The sequence below is a fragment of the Dipteris shenzhenensis genome, chromosome 21 (assembly GCF_047967505.1).
Source record: "Dipteris shenzhenensis isolate YYH24624 ecotype China chromosome 21, Dip_SZ_1.0, whole genome shotgun sequence".
Classification (NCBI taxonomy): domain Eukaryota; kingdom Viridiplantae; phylum Streptophyta; class Polypodiopsida; order Gleicheniales; family Dipteridaceae; genus Dipteris; species Dipteris shenzhenensis.
This window is the reverse complement of record NC_141616.1, coordinates 39467470-39491818: the sequence shown is the minus strand read 5'-3', so window position 1 is coordinate 39491818 and position 24349 is coordinate 39467470. Positions and strand designations below refer to the sequence as shown.

General features: G+C 43.0%; 1 pseudogene; it reads right to left on the bottom strand.

Moving 5' to 3' along the window:
* Window positions 1–4852: 4852 nt before the first annotated feature.
* On the bottom strand, window positions 4853–5561 carry LOC147888841 (polyubiquitin 11-like; annotated as a pseudogene).
* Window positions 5562–24349: the final 18788 nt, after the last annotated feature.

The window sequence follows — 24349 nt, the reverse complement described above, 5'->3', positions numbered from 1 at the left end:
ACTACTTGAGATTCTCACAAACCAAATGAGCAACCAATTCAGTACCTTTGCTATGGTTTAGGGGTTGTCCAAACACTGCGTTGCAATTCTATGCATGCATTTGAGGGCATGTTGATGGACTTTTTAAACTACCATGGATAGGCTCACATGTAGCTCACACGCATAGAGTAGGAGATGATATTTTTAATGAATAGCATGATAGTGACCTTTCCTATTTTTTTGAGATGAAATTTTGTATTGTATATATATTTTATGAATAAATGTTACTCGTATAGAGAACCCTGATTGTAGGGAATGATGAGGAGAACCTTGTCACCGATGAGATGATTGGATGGCCATCAAAATTTGGATGTGGACCTTGGATCTTGCATGGGCGCATGAGACAAATTTAAATGGTGACCTAAGTGAAGACTGGTATCTTCTAGATCGTTGGATTGAAGAGGGAAGTTGATCACGTTCTTCATGAGCCTTGCGCTAATTTCAGTTCATAGTGGGAGTTGCTCACATTGGTTGTTAGTGTTTACTCAGAGGTCAGGGGACCTGGCCGATTCTTATTCAGAGTTTGACTAGTTGATGGAAGATCACAGTTGTTGATTGATAGCCCTACGTGTGGGCTCTTGTTAATAGCTTGTAGAAGTTTTTGTGAGTTATAGTCTATAAAAAAGGCAACAGTCTGCTTGCCGATTTTATTCATATGCTTTGCTGTGGTGCGCCATCATATCTACAAAGGTGGCCAAGTCAATAAGGGGATTTTGAATGCTCCAGTGGTTTGTGGATGATCACAGGAAGTCGATTTTGTTTCAGTAGTAAATTATTTGTTTCGTTTGTGCTTACATGGATCATCAGTAAGGAAGAGCAACCGATTGCTCTACCACCGAGTTTGTCACTCATCTCAGTCGACGTTGAGGGAGGTTCAAGAAGCCTTAGTGATCACATAGAATTACTGACTCCAGTTCATGAAGGGTCAGTTCTCTGGCCAAGAGTTTTCTCTGTGGACTTTGCTTGTTGGAAATATGCTCAGTGCACGTGATTCTGCTCACAATACAGAAGGTGTAGCTTGTAGATTGATTAGCAAGCGATTGTAGAAGCAGAGTCGATGCAGTTGGTCGTAGATTTTGGAGTAGCGGTGCACTAGGAGCAGGGAAAGCTGTTGTTTCAATTTATTTGCCACCAGTAGCATCGTCATCAATGGACTAGATGCAATCTCGGGATACCATCAGAATGTTCAAAGTTCTTCCTAGTGTTGCGTGATCTGCATAACGCCATGAAGCTATGAATTTGATCATGGGATCAACCTGTTTTCACGGATCTATGGAAGGAGTTCAAGAAGACGATCTAATAGAAGCTTACTCCAAATTGTAGAGGTGTCGTGACACGCTTAGAAACTGACAAGAGGTGACTCGATTAATAGTGCATCAAAGGAGACCAGGTAAATTTCTAGGCTCAGCGTGGAATTGGTTCGATCTGGCGCAGCTCTACATAGTTTTGACAGCTTGAGTGCTGTTTGGTGTCACAAGTAGAGTCAGTCTTGTAGTAGATCTACCAAAGAGCAAGGAGACTACGTGAGTGGAAGACTAGCGACCCTGGTTGTGGGATCGGAGGAATTGTGAAAGAGGCTGTGGTCTCTTGTGTACCAACTCTTCTTACTAAAAGGTTCGTGGCATTGAGAGAGCTTGTGGAAACTCTTGACAGCCTGCTGTCGGTGTCACGGTTGGTAAAGAGAGACCTCCATTCCAGCACCATTCGTTCTGATCAGTCCATGACATTGCAAGTTGATTGAGCTACGTCCGTGATCCACTAAGGTTGTGGAGGAAGGAGGTACACAGTCTGGCCAAAGGTTGGGCCATGAGAATGGCGAGGGCATGGCAAGTTGGTTTCTTGTGAGATCACAGAAGGCTCGCTCTTGGTTCTAGGGGATTGCAGCAAGGCAAAGTGCTCCATCAACAAGAAGAAATTATTTTTGGTTGTGAGCTTGCCATCAGTTCCAAGAGTTGGTCTTAGTTGGTGTGAAGTGTTAAAGGTATTTGTTAAGCTGTGGGTGATAGTGGAAGAAACTCATACTAGTTCACATTACTTGCTTGCTTCATAAGATTGTGTGGATTTATAAGGCCTAGTAAGAAATGGATGTGATGGTCCAAGATCCCATTGAGGCTTCTTGGCATCCAGCCGATCATCTTGGCAACAAAGTTCTTCTATCTGATCCCACAGTCTGGGTTCTATCTATGACTTCATGGTTCATAGAAGGATGTGATTTCTATATGCTTCAGTGATCTTTATGTTTCCGACAGTTATTAGAATCTATTGGTACATGGTGTTTTCTCATTGTTTTCCCAGTTTATGGTGATTTGAGTTTGTGTTGGGATTGCATTTCTTCTCGGTGTGTTTGCAAACGTGACTGTTGTCCCAGCTATAAAGGCATTTCTGAGTTGCTCTGTTAGTCTCATCACGTTTTTGGTGCGTCTGTGGAGGATCGGATGAACCTTCAATTTATAATACTGAGATAATTGGTGTTTGATCATTAGAAGTCATGACTCAGGACTTTCGGTTGTTTCATGTGACGTCGAGCGAAGATGCTAAGAAATTCATGGAACAGTTGGAAATTACGTGTTTGATCAAGAATCGACAAGAACCACCCTTCATGTTACAGATCTTTCCTTATTGTGTGCATGATGAAGCTAGGACATGGTTTCATTCCTACGAAGCCACTCAGGTGGTGAATAATCCACCAGTAGAGGTAACATTTGAATTAGCAAGGCATGCTTTCTTATAGCACTACAGGAGGGTAGAAGATTCGAAAAAGTTGTGGCATGAAATACAAAATTTTGTGATGGTGGAGCCCAGGTGTGTGTAATTACACTTTCTTGTGTTGAAAGGCTAGGCTACGAACTAAGTGTAGTATTAGGGTACAAGATCCAACTAGCAAATCATGCCAAGGTAAAATGTTTGGGGATTTTCAATGATTTGGATGTGAGGGTATTTGGGGTTGATTTAAAGATTGATTGTCGTGTTATGCCACTTGGGATGGGAGCCTTTCCTCTCATTTTGGGGAGGCCTTGGTTGAGATTGGTAAAAGCAGTACAGGACTAGGGGAAGGGAACACTCACTCTCTTGGATAAAAGAGGGTTAAAGAAAAAAATTAGCATAGTGGATAGGAAGTTGCTTGAGGAAGAGGAACAAGAAAAAGAGGAGAGATCAGCTCCAGTGGGAGTGAATGCGAAAGTGAGATCACAGACTCAAGTGGAGATGAAGTAGGCCAGTATTACCAGAGAGTGACAATGAAGTTGAGGATGATGTGGGACAATTGGAGGGTAAAGAGGATTCATGGTTTGACTTCATGTAGCTACTGGAGGAAATAGAGGATGAACATAGGCAAGTTGCTTAAAAGTACGATTATTTTCCAAAGGATGACACTAAGGAAGACATTGTAGTAGATAAAAAGAAATATCTTGATGTTGTTGGGAAGAAAGATACAAGTGGTTACCTAGTGGGGATACACTAATTGAAGTTGAGAGGAAGCATGATAGGCTATGGCATCATGAAGGAAAGAGTTGGAAGTAGGATAAGGTGTTAAGGAAAGTGAGCAGGTCTTTCATCCTGGAGGGTCCACCTCCTCTATTCGGCTAATGCAATGGTCGAGTGGATCTTTTCCTTTTGATCCAGGATGACAAGAAGAGAATAAGACATGCGCTTGCTACTGAGCATGTGATGGGCTTTTTTTGTGCATCTAATATCTTTTTGTATATCAAATGAAAATGCCATGTAGATCATAGATAAGAGCACTCATGTTTAGGAGAAACTAGCACGAATAGACTCACATGTAGCTCACACGAATAGAGTAGGAGATGATATCTAGTGAATAGCATGGTAGTAACCTTTCCTATTTTTTTGAGATGAAATTTTGTATTGTATATATAATTTTGAGATGAAATTTTGTATTGTATATATAATCGATGAATGGCCATGATGGAACACTAGTGTATAATTGTCTTTTCTTATTTCGAATACTATTATGATAAGCACATGCTTGCTTTTCAGTAAATGGTCACTTCATTTCTATGAATGACAACAAATTAGAATATAAAAGTTCTTGGTCTTTAGATGTGCTTGAAGATAACTACCCATATAAATTGCTTGCAATTCAGGTGATATTGGTGTAGATGACAAGCTGTGTAATTGATCATAAGTCACGTCTCCCGCCTACATTGCAAATGTAAAAAGATATGTCATGAAGGTATTCAAGAAACGAAGAACACTTGAAATGCTTTCTTATTGTTATGTATAATTACATAGCATTGTTCACATGTTGTATATGACCACACATTGATGTGGATAGAGAGTTGGCATGTGGATAGAAAGTTGGCAGTATATATAACCATATAATCATGTGAAAACATGATCATATGGGCACAAATTTCACATTATATATATAACCACATGTTCGTGTAACTACACGTTTATGTGGGGGGAGAGTTGGCATACTTTCTCTCCAAAAATTATAAGACCAAGGAATGTGCTGTTCCTTGGGATCTTGTATCATGTATTTTGCAAATCGCATAATGTATGTGCATTCCTTGGGATCTTGCATCATGTATTTTGCAAATCACATAATGTATTTTGCACATTGCATAATGTCTTTTTTTAAAGAAATTTTGATGAGGAAGGTCAACATGGTATCCAACATGGACTGTGACCATCGTCACAAAAGGAAGCTGTTGACTCTCATAGTTGCAAACTACTAATAGCAAATCCAACTCTAAAAAAACTAGTTGTTGTTTTGGGTTAACACTAATCAAGATCCAATAGAAGAACCCAGAGTCCTTCAGAGTCTTGACACAACCTATAAAGAGAGACACTAACAACAGTATTGTCCGCCATGAAGACGAAGAACCAAGTGCAAGTTAAAATCCTTCTGAATATTGTAGTCTGCAAGAGTTCGTCCATCTTCGAGCTGCTTCCTAGCAAAAATAAGCCTCTACTAGTCAAGGTCTATACCCTCCTTATCCTGAATCATAGTCTTGATGTTATGAATCGTGTCGGAGCTTTCCACTTCCAATGTAATGGTCTTGCTAGCGAGAGTCTTTACGAAGATTTGCATGCCACCTTTCAGTCAAAGCACGAGGTGCAGAGTGGTTTCTTTCTTAATATTGTAATCGGCCAAGGTGCGACCGCCATCCTCCAACTGCTTGCCGGTGAAGATCAGCCTCTACTAATCCGAAGGAATCCCTTCCTTGTCTTGAATCTTGGTCTTCACATTATCAATTGTATCAGAGCTTTCGACTTCCAAGGTTATCATGTTCCCCGTCAATGTCTTCACAAAAATCTGCATCCCACCTCTCAAGCGCAGAACGAGATAGAGAGTGGATTCCTTCTGAATGTTATAGTTGGCAAGTGTTCGACCGTCTTCTAGCTGCTTACCAGCAAAGATGAGCCTCTGCTAGTTTGGAGGAAGGAGGAATTCCTTCCTTGTCCTGAATCTTGGTCTTGATATTATCGATGGTATCAAAGCTCTCAACTTCCAGAGTGATGGTCTTACGGGTCAAGGACTTGACAAAGATCTGCATGTTGCCTCGCTTGGCACTATGTTGCTTGCCTAAAGGATTCCCCGCTGCTCTTCCGTTCTCTCCTTGCCTCTTGTCATGCCTAGTGGCTTTGGATCAAATTTCTACTGTTATCATCATCAAATCGAACGTTGTCTTTAGCTTCTCCATCGTGCTTGTTTGCTCTTTATCCATCCGTAAAATCATGTCCACAATTATCGATTTGCCAATCTCTCGTACTGCCTTGCAGCAGTTTTTCAGGATCTTTATGCAGGACTCGTCATCTAAACTGTGAAAGATCCACTGCTAGTTTTCGAGATTCAATTTTTGACTCAGATCCCATCATCTCGGCCTGGCGGAGAACGTGGAGTGAATATCATCTTTGAACTCATTTAGTTACGAAAGAGTTTGGCATTAGCTAGCCTTTACGCCTGCAAGCTTTCATGCTAATTTAAATGCATGCCTCAACGAGCAACTCACTCCTGAGGCCCGAGGCCTTCTCTCCTTCCCATCAAGCATTTGCTCAGTGCTATCTCGCAGTGCTACAGTTCCAGAACTTGCACAAGGTTAATCTTCTCTGCCACTTAGCTCCTTCTAAAGTCTTCAATCCTGCAGGAAACAATCACAAAATTACACAATACAACTTACCATACAGGTGATTGTAGAACACTTGAGTTGCTCCTATGTCCTTGATAATCTCTAGAAGTGCAGACAGAGCATCCCTGGCTCGTCATGTCAACAAAGGCACTTTTAGACTCCTCAGCGACTCATCGAGGTGAATTAGGCTCTACTTCAGCCACATCTGGAGACCCGCCTGGGAAGAAATTGCCCTTCATCTTCAGGAAACCATATGAAAATGGGGATTATAGTTCCCACTCTCGCAGCTGCAACGAGGGTAGGGTTATCCTCCACTCTCAGATCTTTGTGAAATCAAACAACCGTGCATGATGCCATTGTCTGGGAAAGATTGGATTATACCAAGTTGAAAGATCAACGGGATCGAATGAGAGCTCTAAGGAAACAATTGATGTACTATTTTTAGTCAGTTTCATTAGAATGACACGTGGCTCACATCTTAAATTAGGCTGCCACATGGCTCAACCAAGGCTTGGATTTTGAAATGATCCCACTCCGCTGCCTGCCTAAAGAAAGGATGGCTCTTATTGGTGGATGAAAGGAGCCAATCGATGGCCATGGATTAGTTTCATTAGAATGACACGTGGCTCACATCTTAGATTAGGCTGCCACATGGCTCAACCAAGGCTTGGATTTTGAAATGATCCCACTATGCTGCCTGCCTAAAGAAAGGATGGCTCTTATTGGTGGATGAAAGGAGCCAATCGATGGCCATGGATTTTTGCATGGAAAAGCAAGGGATGAAAAGTACTACCAAGATGACCATCTATAAGTAGAGGCAGCCAGGCTGGTTCACAAGTATCTTCTAGCTCATCTCGGATTGAGAGGGTAGTTGATCATGTTCTCCATGAGCCTTGTGCTCAATTCAGTTCATAGTGGGAGTTGCCCAGCTTGGTTATTAGTGTTGACTCAGAGGTCAGGGGAGTGGCCGATTCTTATTCAAAGTTTGACTAGTGGATGATCACAGTTGTTGATTTTGATAGCCCTATGTGTGGGCTCTTGTTAATAGCTTGTAGAAGTTTTTATGAGTTATAGTGTATGAGAAAAGGCAGCAATCTACTCGCCTGTGCACGGTTTTATTCATATGATTTGCTATGGTGCACCATTAGATCTACGAAGGTGGCCAAGTCAATAAGGGGAGTTTGAATGCTCCAATGGTTTGTGGGTGATCACAGGAGGTCGATTTTGTTTCAGTAGTAAATTATTGTTTTGTTTGGGTTTACATGGCTCATCAGTAAGGAAGAGAAGCCAATTGCTCTACCACCAAGTTTGTCACTCATCTAAGTCGACGTTGAGGGAGGTTCAAGAAGCCTTTGTGATAACAGAGAATTGCTAACTCCAGTTCACAGTTCATGAAGGGTTCAGTTCTCTAGCCAAGATTTTTCTTTGTAGACTTTGGTTGTTGGAAATATGCTCAGTTCACGCGATTCTGCTCACAGTGATTACCAAGTAATGGTAGAAGCAGAGTCACTGTAGGTGGTCATGGATTTTGGAGTAGCGGTGCACTAGGAGCAAAGAGAGCCATTGTTTCAATTTATTTGCCAGTAGCGTCGCCATCAGTGGACTATATGCAATATCGAGATACCATCAAAATGTTCAAAGTTCTGCCTAGTGTTGCGTGATCTGCATAACGCCATGAAGATACAAATTTGATCATGGGATCGATCTGTTTTCATGGATCTGTGGAAGAATTTCAGGAAGAGACAATCTAATAGCAGCTTACTCCAAATACCACCTAGGTCAGTTATAGTTATTAGGACAGTCCAATTAGGGTAGTTAGTCCTAGGGTTTTGTTATGTTGGCTCCCCCTTGAGCCTCCACTCTCAATTTTGCAGCAATCTATTACTACATCTCGTTTTTCTCCTTCTTGCTTCCATTTTTTGAGCTTCCATTGCTTGTCACAGCCAATAGTAGTATCAGAGCAGATCGGGAATCCATTCCCTCAGCCACCGTTGACAGCTTTCCCAAGCTATTTGGCAGCCTCTTGAGCCCTCATTCCTACTGGTCTTGTTGGTTTTTACAAACCCAAGAGTGTTTGAGGCCTCTCCAAGCACTTCTATCACAAAAACCCTCATTCTAACGTGAGAAGACTGCACTTTGGAGCAACCACCGTGAAGGGAGTTGCATTTCAGAGCATCTTCCAGCCTGCTGTAATAAATTCGACCACACATGTGAGGTTTTTGTTGTTGTATGGAATCCGTACAACTGTACGGCCTGTTGTACAAAATCTATGCACCTGTACGGACACATTTAAGGCAAGTGCAGTGATGTATGGAGCATTTTGAGATTGTACGAAATCATTTCGCTCACATGTGTGACCTGTACGGGTCATTTTGGGACTATACGAATCATTTTATGCTGCTACTTTGCTATATGGATCTACCTCAAGGTGCGTGCCAAGCAAATTTGAAGCTTTCCAGTATTTTGAAGCTATTTCATGGTGCATACCAGCATTTTGGAGCTGCCTCGTGCTGTTTGCCATCTGTTGAAGCCCTTTGGAGCAATTTTCTTACTGCCTCAAGTTGCATGCTGACTGTTGAAGTTCTTTGGAGCATGTGGAAGTGATCTGGAGTCTACTCTTTGAGCCCATTCTTCCTCATTTGGCATCCCTTTGCCTCCGGTTGTGAGTTCCTCCCATTTCTAAGTGTTCTCCTCCTTGTGGGAGCACTTTCTTTTGCTGTAATTCTCATTTCTAGCCCTCATTTGCTCATATTTAGAGCTTTCACTGGTGTCCTTTTGGGCTACATCATTGGGTAATCTGTTGTTGCATTGGTTCTTTCCAATTTTTTCTTTATTTGCATTTTGGAAAGGCCTCGTGTTGCCTTTGGGGATTTTTCTTGCCAACACATATACCTTGGGACAAGAGAGTCTCTTGCAAGCATAAGCTTTGAAGCTTGGGAAGAATTTTGTTACTTGATTCTAAGAGGTTGCCTTTCTCTCATTTGCTTTGCCAATTGGTGCATTTGTCTTGAATTTTAGCACCATGTAGTGAGTCTCAGCAGCGGTGACTCATGTGTCATGGGGTTGTTGAAGATATGTTGATAGAGTCTCCACTCTAGCTACGCCTTGTAAAAGAAATGCATAGCACGAGTCGTTCGCAAGTGTTATGCAAGCGGCCTCCAGATTGTTGCAATGTTGTTTCACACAAGGAAGAGGGAAGAGGAAGAGGGGAGGGGAGAGGGAGAAGGAGGGGAGAAGAAAAGAGGAGGAAGGGAAGAAGGCAAAGGGAGTGAAGGGGGATAGAGTGACAACCACAAAGGCACTATGAAGGAAACAAGAGAACACCCAAAACACTCTCTTGGAAGAGAAGAGGGAGCTTGTATTCAACTTGGTGCAAACAACAATGAAGACCAAAGTCTATCATTTGGTCTTTTATACAAGTCACCTTTTGAAGGGAGGGCCAACCCTTTTCCTTTTTAGCACTCTCCCTCACTTTACAACCAAGGGCTCTTGGGCCCGTAGGGTGCCAAGGCATATTGCTATTCTTACCATCTCCCCGGGGGATTCACAGGGGGAAACTTATGATATCACGTGAGTGTACAATAGGGGTTTTTTTTGAAATGAGGCATAAGCTTATACATTAGGGGTGGGGGCCCTTTTTGTTTTTTCCCAATATTGAATTTAAGTTAGTGGGATAGTTTTAAATAGTCATAGGAATCTAAATTTTCTTATTGTGTAATCTAAATTCTTGAGAAAGAACGTAGATTTAAGGAAAGGGGGGGACATAATAGAATTATATGGTATCTTATAAGCTTAAATAGGGGTGTTTAATCATCCTATGTGGATCTTAAACAAGGGGTTTTCTTGAAGTTCATGCACACAGGTGACATCCCCCTTCAATGATGCGTGAATCCCCCGAGACTGTCTCTCCCTACTAGCAAAAATGGCGCTTGTGTTAAGCATATTAAGGCACTTGGGACAAGCTTGACATTAGGAGGTGTTCCTAACCGACTCCCAAATAGCGCTTGTGTTAGCCATGCCACTCCTAGGCTTAGGTGATTTGGGGCTCAATCTCCCTGAGCGCCCTCACACCTTAACCTGTTTGTGGTCATGCATGATGCATGAGGCTCAAACCTAGAGTGGCAAGCTTAGCTTCCACGAGACACTCAATGGTAACCCTGTCTTGGGATATTTGGGGAACAAACTCCCTGAGTTTGAGCTATACTACTTTCATGGCTATTTTCATTGGCATGGCTATTTTCATCGATGTGGAGCTAAAAAGTGCAAGGCGCTTGCACTCCTTGTGCTTCTATGAACGTCGACCTAAAGTATGCATCTCCTTGTTCCTGGCGATGGTAGTTGGAACATACAACTTGTGCATGGAATCCTTGAATCCTTGGACTTTGGAGCAGACTTTGGGTATTTGGGGATCAAACTCCCTGAGTTTAAGCTATCCTCCTTTCGTGTGCATATTGCTTATAATCACTGGCCTTGGTGTATTTGAGTATAAAACTCCCTTGAGCTTGTCCGTTGAAGTAGATCATTCGGCCTGGTCACCTTTACTCACTGATTACCCTGCATTTGGTGGTTGTACTCTGTGCATGTTAACATGCCCTCTTTCATGTTGCTGATCCCATCCTCGATCAGCCGCGCTGGAGGAGGTTAGTGGTGAGGAATGACTACAGGATGGCGTAGCGGTCCAGTTGCCTTAACGTGAGGCGAGTGAGGTACGTGCAGTACTTCCAAAAATGTGTGGCCCATATCCTCGTAAGTGTGGAGGTGATGCACGTGGAGATTGTGGACGCGGAGGTAGAGGCAGAGGTCCTGGAACAGACCAATGTCAGGGTTGAAGACAATCTGGTTGTTCAAATTGTGGATGCAGTCATCAATGGGGCGGCTGTGGGTGGGAAGATCGTGAAGGAGTAAGAGAATGAGGTGATTGAAATGGACGGCGGTGACGATGATAGGATCTGGCACTGAACTATATGTATCATTGCATGACTGGAGGCAGAAGCAAAAACCCTCGTGTGTCATTTCTTTGGGAAAGTTGTACTTAGGAAAATTTTACAACACATTGGGGTCTTGTTGCTTGAGAACTCGAAAGGCGGCCCAAGTCCAACATCATTCCATGGGCATGTAGAGTGGGGGTGGACCCAATAATCCATGGGCGCGCTACAGTAGTAGCACCAAAATTTCTCTAGCTTTAAGAAGGGGAGCCACCAATTTGGTTGTAGACCATCATCTACATCAGTCACGGGGATGGGGGCATCGGGGGTGAGGCTATATCCTCCTCTTGTACACTTGGGATGCACACAACGCCAGTCGTTGAATGACTAAACTATGAACTGTGTGAGGGGGCGCACCTCAAGAATTTCATAGAGGTGGAGGTATGAGCCCTCGAGCTAGCGCTTCTAATGGTGCATTAGCATGCTATCTAGTAGCTCCTGAAAGGACTGTAAGTCTGAACGCCAATGAACATCTTCAGGGGGAGAAACTGGTGAGGCTTCATTGGGCCTGTAGAAGTTGTGGCGTCGGTGCTTTGTACAAAATTTACTGCTTTGATTAGTGTGTTGAAGGCTTCATCAGGAAGGTCTATTGGAGCATTGGAGGAGATGGACTAGGAGGGTCCGTGCTATGCCGTGGTGGTGTTAGAGGCATTAGATAAGTTTTCAGGCAATGTTTTTTGAGGACGGAGATGTTGGGCAACTTGTTGGGTGGGTTGGGTAGGATCTAGGGGAGGTGGTAATAGAATATCTGCAAGGGGATAGTGGTATTAAAGAGGGTGACTGCATTCTTTCCCTCTTCCTTGGTTACTTCCTTTGGGTAGGCTACGTGAATTGTTTCAAAATTACTCACCAAGGACTCAAGTGAGTCTTAGAGAGCCTGCAACACCCTATTAAAGAAGATTATTATTCCGAGGGGTTGGTTGGTTGTGGACTGGTAGGCCGCAAGGTGTCCTTGATATTGGACTATTGAGGCTCGGCGTTAGGTTTGCATCCAACTTATGTTTGCATGCAAACTTTCGGGAGTACAAACCCATGGTGTGAGTTCCTTGGGCTTTGCGAGTTGCATCACTTCATCATCCATAGGATAATTAAGGGACTCAGTGATGATTACGCCGCACCAGGCTTGAAAATTAAGAAGAATGGGATGGGTGGATAGGGTTTTGAGATTGGAGGGGCGGAGAAGAGATAGAGAAGTGGGCTAAAGGTCAAGAGAGAAATATGACATGGCTAAGATGGGGCGACAATGGTCAGGATTACGGTGGAGAATAGTCTGGAGGGCATTCGGAGGAAGTGGAGTAGTGAGGTCTAGGTGGAAGATAAGATTTTGTGTGTGGAGTGCATCAAAGTGCATTTGAAGGGTTTGGGCGATGGTGCGTGGTGCAAGTGTGTATGTGGCTAATTGTGCAGACACCTCCCTGTACATCTAGAACTCCTATTGCTCGCAGTCTTCCAACCCTAACTCCTTAGATTGGCCAATGGCGCACTAGATTTCGATTTCTTCTTGGAGTAGGCTCCTCTCTTGTGCCAAGAGATCTTGTAAGGAGTGGATCTATTGGTCATGGGACTCCTGTAAGCGAGCATACCATTGCTCTGCCTATGCCTACTGCTCCAGCATTGTGCATAGGGTTGACTCTGCCTTGTCCACCTGGTCCATGAGTGTATGGACCAGGGATTCACTGGTGGCAAGGTGGTCCTTGACCTTTGTAAGAGCATGGAAAAATTAAGGGGCAAAGAGTAAGAGTGATGGTCGATGATAGTGCAACACATAATTTCTTAAACTACTCGTTAGTTAAGAAATTAAAATTGTCTGAGAGTCCCAGTGCCCATAAATATGTGTCTCTTTGGCGAAGGGCAGTGATAAAAATGTTTGGGACACCATGATATATGGTGTAGAGATGGATATTCAAGGCTATCAGGATGCCTTGGATTTCCAAATCATGCATCTCGACCGAACAGATGTAGTGCTTGGTCGAGAATGGTTGTATAGTCTTTGGCATAGCTTACAAAGGAGTTATCTTAATAACTCCATTATGTTTGAAAAAGAGGGTAGAGTGTTTCAGATTCAAGGAGAACATGATGTGCCTAACTCTCCTCTTATTTGTTCGATGGAATTAGAACGACTACTACACCAAGAAGAATGCGAGGTATATCTTTGTGAACTTACTTTTATTGGTGAATTTATGTCTTCTGCATTGGAAAGAAGTAATGTTGTTTTTTGCAATGTTAAAAAGTATAAATCTTCTTTAAAGGATTTAATGTTTGAATTTAAAGATGTTTTTTCGTCTAATTTACTTGATGGTTTACCTCCTAAGAGAGAAGTAGATCATAAAATAGATTTAATTCCTAGATCTACCCCTGTTTGTAAACCCCCATATAGGCTTAGTCAAACGGAGGAACATGAGGTCGAAAAATAGTTAATGGAATATCTTAAAAAGGGCCAAATCCAAACAAGTAGTTCACCTTGGTCTGCACCAGTTTTACTGGTAAAGAAAAAGGATGGTACTGTGCGTTTATGCATAGATTACCGAGCACTAAATAAAATCACCATAAAAAATAAGTATCCTATGCCTCGCATTGATGAGCTCTTTGATCAATTGGAAGGGGCAAAATACTTTACTAAATTTGATTTGAGATCAGGATATCATCTAGTAAGAATTAGGGAAAAAGATGTCCCTAATGAGAAGGAACTATATGCGATAGTTTATGCTTTAAAGAAGTGGAGGCACTATTTATATGGTGCAAAATTTGAGATCATCTTTGATCAAGAAAGCATTAAATGGATTTGTAATCAGCCAAAGCTTAAAGGTAGAAAAGCTAGATGGGCTGAGTTAATGCAAGAGTTTGATATACAATTGACATATAGGAAAGGGAAGTTTAATATGGTAGCAAACTCTCTTAGCCGAATGCCAATTGTTAATGAATTGAGTTTTACTCAATTTCAGAATGATTTCCTAGAGTCCTTAAAAGGGAAATGTGAGTTTGATCCTCACTTCTCTGAAATATGGAAAGCAATTTAAAACAGGGATCCAACTAATCGAGAGACTTTCATTGAGGAGTCGCATGGAAATGGCGACACACCATAGATTGGTGATAAAGGACTCAAGTGGAGAAAATATACTATTGACGATGGCTACCTACTCTACAAGGGCAAAGTATGTGTCCCGGATGATAATGACATTAGGCGCCAAATCCTTTTTGAATGTCATGATAGTCCGAGTGCTGGACACCCAGGAATTCAGAAGACATATGTGTTTCTGAAAAGACAATTCTTTTGGCCTAGAATAGGTAAGGACGTCCAAGATTATGTATTGAAGTGCCAAAAATGCTAGGTTAATAAGGCTGAACGCCTTAAGGTAGGAGGTCTCCTACACCCATTGGAGATTCCATCTAGCAAATGGGAAAGCATCTCCATGAATTTCATTGTGGGACTACCAGAACACAGAGGGGGCACAACTCTATGTGGGTAATTGTGGATCGGTTGACCAAGATGGCTCATTTTATTCCTGTCAGTGAGGATGTTAAAACTCTCGAATTAGCTAGGCTATTTGTGGAGCATATCTATAGACTGTATGGGCTACCCATTGGTATTGTTAGTGATCGGGATAGCAAATTTAACAGCCATTTTTGGAGGGCTGTGTTTAAGAGGTTGGAAACTTCATTGAATATGAGCACCGTGGATCATCCACAGAGTGATGGTCAAACTGAAAGGGTCAATCAAATCATTGAGGATATGCTTCGAGCATATGTAAGTAAATGGCAAACTAATTGGGAACAGTATTTGCCCATATTAGAATTTACATATAACAGTGCCAAACATTCAGCTACAGGTCTCAGTCCATTCATGATGATGTATGGATTTCAACCTAGAGCCCCAATGACAGTGGGACTTGAAAAAGAGAAGGTTCAAGTGGCCAAAGACTTTCTTGAGGATATGAATCAAATGCTTAAGTTAGCTAAAGATAGCATAAGAAGAGCTCAAGATAGAGCACGAAGTTATGCAAACCCCCACCATAGAAAGTTGGAGTTTGAAGTAAATGAGAGTCCACCTTAAGGTACCTGAATCTTCAGAATCTCTAAAAACAGGTAAATGTCCTAAGTTGTCTCCTAGGTATTGTGGACCATTCACAATACTTAAGAGGATTGGAGAACTTTCTTACAAATTAGCCTTACCTGAGGGATGTAGAGTACATCCAGTTTTTCATGTTAGTAGGCTAAAAAGAAAATTAGGAGATGATGATAATCTCATAGGAAATGAAGTCCTAGTTGAACTTATTGAACCCGCATCTTTACCACATGAACCAGAAAAAATTTTAGATACACAAGAAAAAAGAACATGACATACTATATGGAAAGAATGTCTGGTTAAGTGGAAAGATAGATCTGAAGAGAGCTCAACATGGGAAAAGGTAAGCAGTCTCTAGAGGATGTTTCCCAATTTTGTTTTCAAGGATGTAAATAATTCTTAAGGGGAAGGGAATGTTACATCAACTATAATACCGTGTGACCACAGTATAAGGCAGGAAGCCAAAGGGCTTGATAGCACTTGCATTAATAGAGCCTAAAGGGCTTAGATCTAGGGTCACGCCTAGGTCTAGGCATTTATAAGGTGGTGCATAAGGAGTCCTAGAGAGGGCTATAAAGAGAGGAGTCCCTTGTGGGACATGTGGCACCAAAGTTGGAGGCCAAGTGGCAAGTGTTGTGGGCTAGGAGGGAGGATTCTAGAGGGAGCCAAAAAAAGAAAGGATGTTTAGGGGGCTCCAAGAGAAGGGAATCCATGGTCAGGTGGATTATCACAGCAGAAGCCCTCGAGGTTTGAGGTAGCACAACATTCAAGCACCTTGATGTATTCGTGTTCGCACACGCATCTTTGCAGTATGCCATCCTTGTCCATGCGGTATAGTTGGCCTGCCATCAGCTGATATGGTGATGCATCCTTAATGAGTTTATAGGCTCTATCCTTCTTAATGTCCTAGCCCAGGGGTAGTCCATTGGCCAAGTAGTGGCTGATTTTGGTGGCCCGTTCGGGAATGACGTCGACAAAGAAGAGGGAAGCATCGAGGAGATCATCTTCTACTCTTGTGGGAGCCTCACCGTTTGGGATCCTCAAACATGGGTTTTGCCCTTGCACACAATGACTATGAAGTCGAATTCTAGCAGGATGAGCATCCACTTAGTGATGCATCCCATCATGCAGGGATTGTTGACCAAGTATAACAATGCTTGACGGTCCATGAAGAAGACAAACTTGTTAGCTAACAAGTAGTGCCTGAACTTCTTTACTGCATAGACCATGGCAAGACCCTCTCTCTCGATGGTAGTGTAGTTAACCTCAGCCTCATTTAGTTGATGGCTCACAAAGTATACCGGGTAATCCAAATTATGCTCCCCGGGTTGGGCTAACACACATCCACTGGCAAAGTTAGAGGCATCAATGTGGACATGGAATATCAAATTCCACTCAGGTGACCTCAATACTAGTGCGGTGGCTAGAGCTAGTTTGAGGGTTTCAAAGGATGTTTGGCATTCTTTAGTCCACTCAAAGGATACTAGCAGTTTGTATAATGGGCAAGCTATGTTCACATAGAACAAGATGAATCTCTGGTAATAGCCCGTATGGCTAGTAAATCGTTAGACTCCCTTGGCATTGGTGGGGGGCGGTAACTCCAAGATGACTTTGATTTTATTGTGGTCCATAGAGATTCCATACCCTACTTACCCTGTTTCCCCAGTTAGAAGAGAACTCATGGTGAGCAATTCATGACGCCTATAGAGGATAGCTAGTAGAGATCTGATTTTACCCTTACGGTTCCCTTACTTACCTCTTAGGGTTTGAGCATGTTAAACATCCTTAGGGGAACCACCGAGGTTCGACCCGCAAGCTCTAGGGTGGTAATCTAAAACCCTACTCTTTCTGGGACATCTATGTTGGCTAAGATGTGCATCCAATTCTATGAGAATTCAGGCTCGGGGAGAGGTGCATACCAGAAGTTGTCGGACTCCTTCACGTCCTCTTCCTTGTTGGAATAGTTTTACGGAGGTGGTGTCGGACTCCACAGCAAAGAGGTGTCCTGACAATGGGTGGGCCTTGTAGGTGTGTAGGTCCACTCTCATGGTTTGCTACTCACGTCATAAGTAGATATTATCATTGCGCTAGTCATGCATGAGTTCGGACATTTGCAAAAAGGGTCTGCCTAGGAGAGCTTCATAACTTGGCTATCGAGTGAAGTCCATGACCACGAACCTGACGGGGTACGTAAATCCGAACACCTTAATGTATATGCCAATCAACACACCAAGGGGTTCAATAGTTCCTCCATCGGCTAGCTTTACTACCAGATGAGTCTGCTTGAGTGCGGGTTCTCCCCATTTCTCCTAGTATTCCTTGGTGCAAACACTCACTCCTGCTCCCCCATCCAGGATGGCTTCCACCTTCTGGTTTTGGTAGACTATGGGGATAGAGGCGTTTGTGTCATCACCCTCGAAATACTGGCCTAGCTTGTTGATGGGAATCTTGGGTAGGTTCTACCCCTTTTCTAGCGTTGATTGGTTGGGCTTAGGGCTGGTAGGGGTTGGAGGTAGGAACGGTCTATTCATCCAATTGGACAGATCACATCATAGGATGGGATTTCCTCTTTTCAGAGAAGCGATTGGCATTTTCACCTCTGTTAATAGGAAAGCAGCCAACCCAGCACTGTCACAAGGTTCTAGTGAAGCTTCTTCTTCCATGGACAAAACATCATCGAAGCCATGTAGGTCTCCTTCATCTTGGAGGTTATGCAACACTGGGTCTTCTTGGAACATCTTGTGCATCAGATTCGAAGCTTTGGCCTACTCCAAGATGAGGTGTTCCTCTTCCTCCACCCTTTCTAGAACCTTGAGCGATTTTGCCCCTTGATGGCCCATCAGAGGTGAGCTGGGATGAATAGCATCTAACCCCCTACTTGCCTTTAGTCGATGCTCAAACTTATCTTGGCAATCTCGTACCAAGTTCTGGGCATCCTTTATGTATTGATTTTCTAAGATCGGGTCAGGGTAGGTCTTCTTATAGGTGGGTGCGGGTGCTAGGCCTTGGGCCTGCACTGGTTTGTTCACTTCTGGGATTAGGGGTACCTCAGGGTCACCCTCAGTGGAAGGTTGTTTGGAAGTAGAGGAGGTGGCAAGGGTAGTTGTCTCCTCATCGGAACCGTCCTGGATGGATGAGGACCTAGTCAGAACCGTCACTACTTGAATGGCCTTCTTGGATTGAGTTAGAGGCTATGGGGGAATCTCGGGACCGGGCAATGGGGATACCTTACCCTTCTTTTTGAGCTTCCTCATTGCATTGCCTAGTGCCTTTGCTTGCATCATCATAATGACTTGTAGTGGCACTATGGCCACATGGCCTTGTTCGATGCTAAGCAGATTTAGGTTGGTGCTCTTCGCCGGGGTGAGTGGAGTGGTTGGTCTCCTCATGGGACAGTCTTGGAATAGATGCTCTGTTCCACATCCCGCACACAAAGGGGTGGGATTGGTTGTGGTTGGGGTGGTGGGCATACGATCCCTATATGGACAGTATTTCAAGAAGTGTGGGCCCTGGCATTTGAAACAGGACACCAGAGGGTTTGAAGTGCCTCAGTAGGGGCATTCACTTGCTCTATGGGGACCTTGGCAGGTGTAACATTGGAGCAGGGGTTTTCGAGCCGATTGAGTTTAGATCTCTTGCCCTTGCATTTATGAGGGCAATCTGGAATACGAGGACTTGATCATCCTCTGGCGAGAGGTAGTGGATCAAGGTACCACACGCCTCCTCATAGGGGTAGTAATCATGAGGACCATGATCAGGATCCATTTCCTCCTAGTCGTTGGGCAATTCTTCAACCAACACTTGATTGACTAGGGTGATGCGAGGTAGCGAGGGTTGCGAACCTAGTATGGGTGGTGGTAGTAGAGCTGCTAGCTAAGCTTGGTACTGAGACTAGAGCTAGCCATAGGACCACCTTGCGAGATCTGGGTGTTAGGTTGTTAGGGCTAATGGGGGTCTCATTTGATACATGGGCTAGGGAAGAGACCTCAGAAATTAGCATTGGGAGGTATCATGGTTTCTTAGTGTGCACAATAGAGTGCCGGCCTTGCCTTTAGGTGCGGGCACTAATTGGAGAGGTGGTTGCCATTGCATACCCCACACCAGACACTGTTTCTCCATGAAATAAGTGGGGGTTGCTTGGCACCTCCTTGGAGGTTCCTGTTCTCCATTGCTGGCCTAGATATACCAACAGTAGATTGGAGGCCAGCTCACTCACATCTAAGCTTTTAGGCTTGTTAGCCTCCTTCTTGCTAATGGAGCTATTTTGGAGGGGCCGAGGCCTTGTCTGAATCCACTTTGTCCATCATGTTGTCACGTATACGGATGGCCACCATGCTACATAGATAAAGGAGGTGGGTTTCATCACCATGAGGTGGTCATGCAGCTTTGGGTCGACTAATCCATTAAGGAAGCGAGGCAATAGTCATTCGTCGCTTATCCACTAATATGATTTACAAACAGGCATCGAGGTGCTTAATCCTTGCAATGTAATCTCTCAAGGATTCCTTGTCGTTCTGTTTTACCCCAGAAAATTGGTTGATTGGTTCCATTTATGGCCGATGGGGGCAAATCCCACAATAAAAGCCTTTCTCAATGTCTCCCAATTGATATTTTCTTCTGGGGTGAGAACCCTATACCATTGGCCTGCCTTGCCATCTAGTAGGCTAAGGCCAAATGCATTGGCCATCTCGAGGTCACCTGGCACACCAAAGGCTTCACAAATCTGTTCGAACGGTTCCACATGGGAGACTGGGTCTCCTTCTCCTAGGAACTTGGCCATTGGCTTGGAAATGGCTATGGGATGGCTTCTTGAGGGATTTGCTATCCCTGCAGGGAACACTAGGTGGGTGGAGGTGGTGTTTTCCCCCTTCCTAGGGCGTTCACCAAAATACGCCTTGCCTCGTTAGTCAACACTATTTGAGTAGCTAGCGGAGGTGGTGTTGCTGCAAGCCTGACGAGTAGCAAGGTTGGCCTTAGGCCTGGCCCAGGTGGTGGTGTTTATGTAGTTGCTAGTGCCAGCATTGGGAAAAAAGTACCCATGCTTGCATTCATTGGTGCAACCAGTATAGATGGGAAGGGACTGTTGAGATATCGAGCTCCACTCGTGATATGCCAGGGTGACCGTTGTGCATTTATGTCACTGACAAATGCGGTTGGTACACCACCCATGAATAATAGCTGTGGATGATAGCTGGATGATAGCTATCTTTATGTACTCTAGTTAGTGGCGCAGTTAGTATGCCACCTTAGTTAGCTGAGTTTGGTTTGAGACCCATATATAGGGTTCACCTATTCTTTTGTACTTAGAGTTCTTTTGGCTTTCACAACTAAGAAGAGGAAAACTGTTTTCAGCCTCCACCTTTGTGTATATTCCCCCATTGTGTATGTGAGAAGGCTGCAAGTGAGACTCCTTCCTTCTCTCCCACTCTCTTCACATGGTATCAGAGCTTGGTTCATGGTAAGGAGCTCAAGAAGCAAACCAAGTTTGTAGTGTCCTAGTAAGAGGATCAGTGTTGCTTGCCTTTTTTTTTGAGTTTGGGAGCAAATCTCTACAGGTAGTACAGCCGAAAAGTGCAAGAGTGCACTGTCTCAGATTGGGACACCCTTTGTAGTGTGGCGAGAGGGCAATATATGCTACGAGTAAGGGCAAAGCCCTTGGTGAAATTATGTTTTTCATTTGAGGCCATTTCAACGCCCATTTTGGTGGCGGAAGTTTTCCATAGGCACTCAGAAAAGCGCCCTATTTTTGTTGTGCGACCACTGTTCTGCGGGTTGGTGAAAAGTTATCGCAGAAATTACAGTGTATGCTTGTGCATAGAGATATTGGGAGTGACAAAATCATTCTTATTGCTTGTTGATGCATAATCGTCACTAGGAAGTGACTGTGTGGTCAAATACCACTCTCCTCAGTTTTGTAGATTTTTCCTTGTGAGGCAAAAGTTGTGTTTTTTTGCAGTGATAGAATATTTTGCAGTGTTTTGTAATGGCATCTGATGCTCTTTCACAGATTGTCACTAAAAAGCTTGACAAGAACAACTTCCAAGCATGGAAGTTTAGAATGACGAATTTCCTTAAGGGAAAAGACTATTGGGAGTCTAATGTTCCCAATCAACAGGAGTTGCAGGCATTTAAAGGCTGGCATTAGAGAGCCAAAAAAATTATGTACTAGCTGTCTATCAGTATTTAAAATTCTATGATTGTGCATATTTAGGATGCAAGCACGACAAAGGAGGCATGGGATACTTTGACAAAAATGTATAACACAAATACACAAGCTAAGAAAATACAGCTCAAGCAGGAGTTGCATAATGTGCAGAGAGAAAATATGAGCATCAATGATTACCACATGAAGGTGAAGAAGATTGCAAATGCGCTTGCTTCTATTGGGTCGCCAGTGGAAGATGATGATTTAGTTTCTATGACCTTGAATGGTCTAGGAAAGGATTATGCACAATTCTAGACATCCATTGCCGTCTTGAGAATCTTCCTAATTTTGAGGAGTTGATTGCTTTTCTAATCTCTGAAGAGCAGAGAAATGGTGGTGCATCTTCTTCAGGAGGAACTTCAAAAGAAGCTATCTTCTATTCAAATGCTAGAAGAGGTAGAGGCAGAGGTAGAGCAGGCCGATTGATTTGGAGGCCATGGCAGAAATTAGAATATGCATCAAATTCAAGAAAACCAGTCCTATGGAGGAAGACGTGGTAACTTTAGAGGCAAGGGGAGCCAAAGAGGTTGTGGTGGATGGCAGAGAGGCCAAAATGCAAACAACAATGTTGAATGCTACTACTGTGGTAAAATGGGTCATATGGTTAAAGACTGCTATAAAAAGTAGAATGACATCATGACTAAAAAATTGCAGCAAGGCAATTATGCATCCTCTAGTAGACAGGGTGATGATAGAAATGAGCATCTGTTTATGATGCAACACATGACCAATTCTGTGACAAGTGCAGAAGAAAGCAATGATGTGTGGTATGTTGACTCAAGTGCATCAAACCACATGATAGCTCATGTAGAATGGATGCAGGATGCAAGGAAAATGGAAAGACCAGGATTTGTGGAGACTGGTCATCGATGATACTACACATCTTATTGTGCAGATTGGTAAAATTCCTTTGTCTATGCAGGATGGAAAAAAGAAATACATGTTTGACGTATTTCATGTCCTGAATATCACCAAGAACCTAGTTTCTGTTGGTCAAATGGTTGAGCAGTGCTTGCAGGTCAAATTTAATCCTCATGGATGCTTTAATGAGGATATGAAAAATAAAGATCACTTGATAGCAAAAGGAAAGAAGAAGGGCTGGATGCGGACATGCCTGAATTGAGTGCAGCAATGTTTGCACATGGGACCGGTGTAGTTGTAGATATTGATATCTGGCATGAACGCATTGGTCATGTTAATGTACATTGACTTAAATTAATGCATGCCCAAAATATTATTGCAGGATTGCCTAAGTTCATGGTTACAGAAAGGCATAAGGCATGTGAAGCCTGTCAATTTGGAAAACAGGCAAGGAAACCATTTCCTAAACATGTTCAAGAGAGTAAGAGGCCATTGGAATTAATCCACTCTGATGTGTGGACTATTAAAGCTGCATCTATTGGAGGCTGCCATTATTTTGTCACTTTTATTGATGACTACAGCACAAAAGTTTGGGTGTATTTTATGAAAAAGAAAAGTGAAGTGTTTGGGCATTTCAAAGCTTTTAAAGCTATGGTTGAAAAAGAAACAAGCCTGCAAATAAAATGCCTAAGGTCAGATGGAGGGGGAGAGTACCTCTCAAATGAGTTTGCAAGTTTCCTGCAGGAGCATGGCATAAAGTAGCAATATTCATGCAGTCATACCCCACAACAAAATGGACTTGCAGAAAGGAAAAACAGGCATATTGGAGAGGTATCTCGTGCCATGCTCAACGAAAAAGACCTGCCAAATCATTATTGGTCTGAAGCAGTTGCTATAGTAGTCTACATAATGAACAGGACTCCCACTGCAGCAATACATGGCATGATGCCAGAGGAGAGGTATACTGGTAGGAAACCAAATATTTCTCATTTGAAAGTTTTTGGTTGCATTGCCTATGCTCATGTGCCAAATGAGTTGAGATCCAAGTTGGATCCAAAAGCTGAGAAGTGTATCTTTATTCATTATTCTTTGCAATAGAAAGGGTATAGCTGCTATAACCCTTCTACTCGTATGTTTACAGTGATCAGAGATGTTGTTTTTGACGAGATGAGCATTTGGTATAAACCAGTAAATGTGATTGATGATGTAGATGCACAAAATGGTAATGCTGCATAGAATTCACAGTAGCAATCACAAAATATTAGTGGACTTGTAGTGTCCTCTAACAGTGGGTCACATACTTTGCCATGGATAGGCAGATTGAGATCAGGAGGATCTCCTCAAAGCAATGTAGATAGTGGTATGCAAGTATCACAAAATTGAAAATAGAAAGTAGATTATCCCATGGTTGATGTGAATGCAGGTCACTCTTATGTGGATGGTGAATCCAGTGGCTCAAAATAGAGCCTTGATGATGAGTTGGGTATTCCTTCTATTGTTACACCTAGAGTAAGGAAGATAAGGGATGTTTTGAGAGCACCTGTAGTTAGCCTCTTTTTCTAGGTCTACCAGAGCTAGGTATCCTGTGGATAGGCTAAAATATGATGGATTTACAGCCATTCACTATGCCTATATGGTCAAAGTGATACATGAACCAGAACCCACTTCTTTTGAGCAAGCCATTGGAAAAGAAAAATGGGAGAAAGCCATGGATGAAGAAATGGATGCCTTGGAAGAAAATGCTACATGGGAATTGGTGCCTTTGCCTAAAGACAAGAATGCAATTGGTTGCATGTGGGTTTATAAGGTGAAGCACAATGCAGATGGTTCTATGAACAGATACAAGGCAAGATTAGTTGTCAAGGGGTATGCACAGACATATGGCATTGATTATAAAGAGATATTCAATGCGGTTGCAAGGATGGCAACCGTAAGAGCAATCATTGCTATGGCTATATCAAAGGGATGGTCTTTACATCAGATGGATGTAAAGAATGCTTTCTTGCATGGTGATTTGCAAGAAGAGGTGTATATGGAGCACCCACTAGGTTATGTTCATGCTATTCATCCTAAGTTTGTTTGCAGGTTGAAGAAAGCCTTG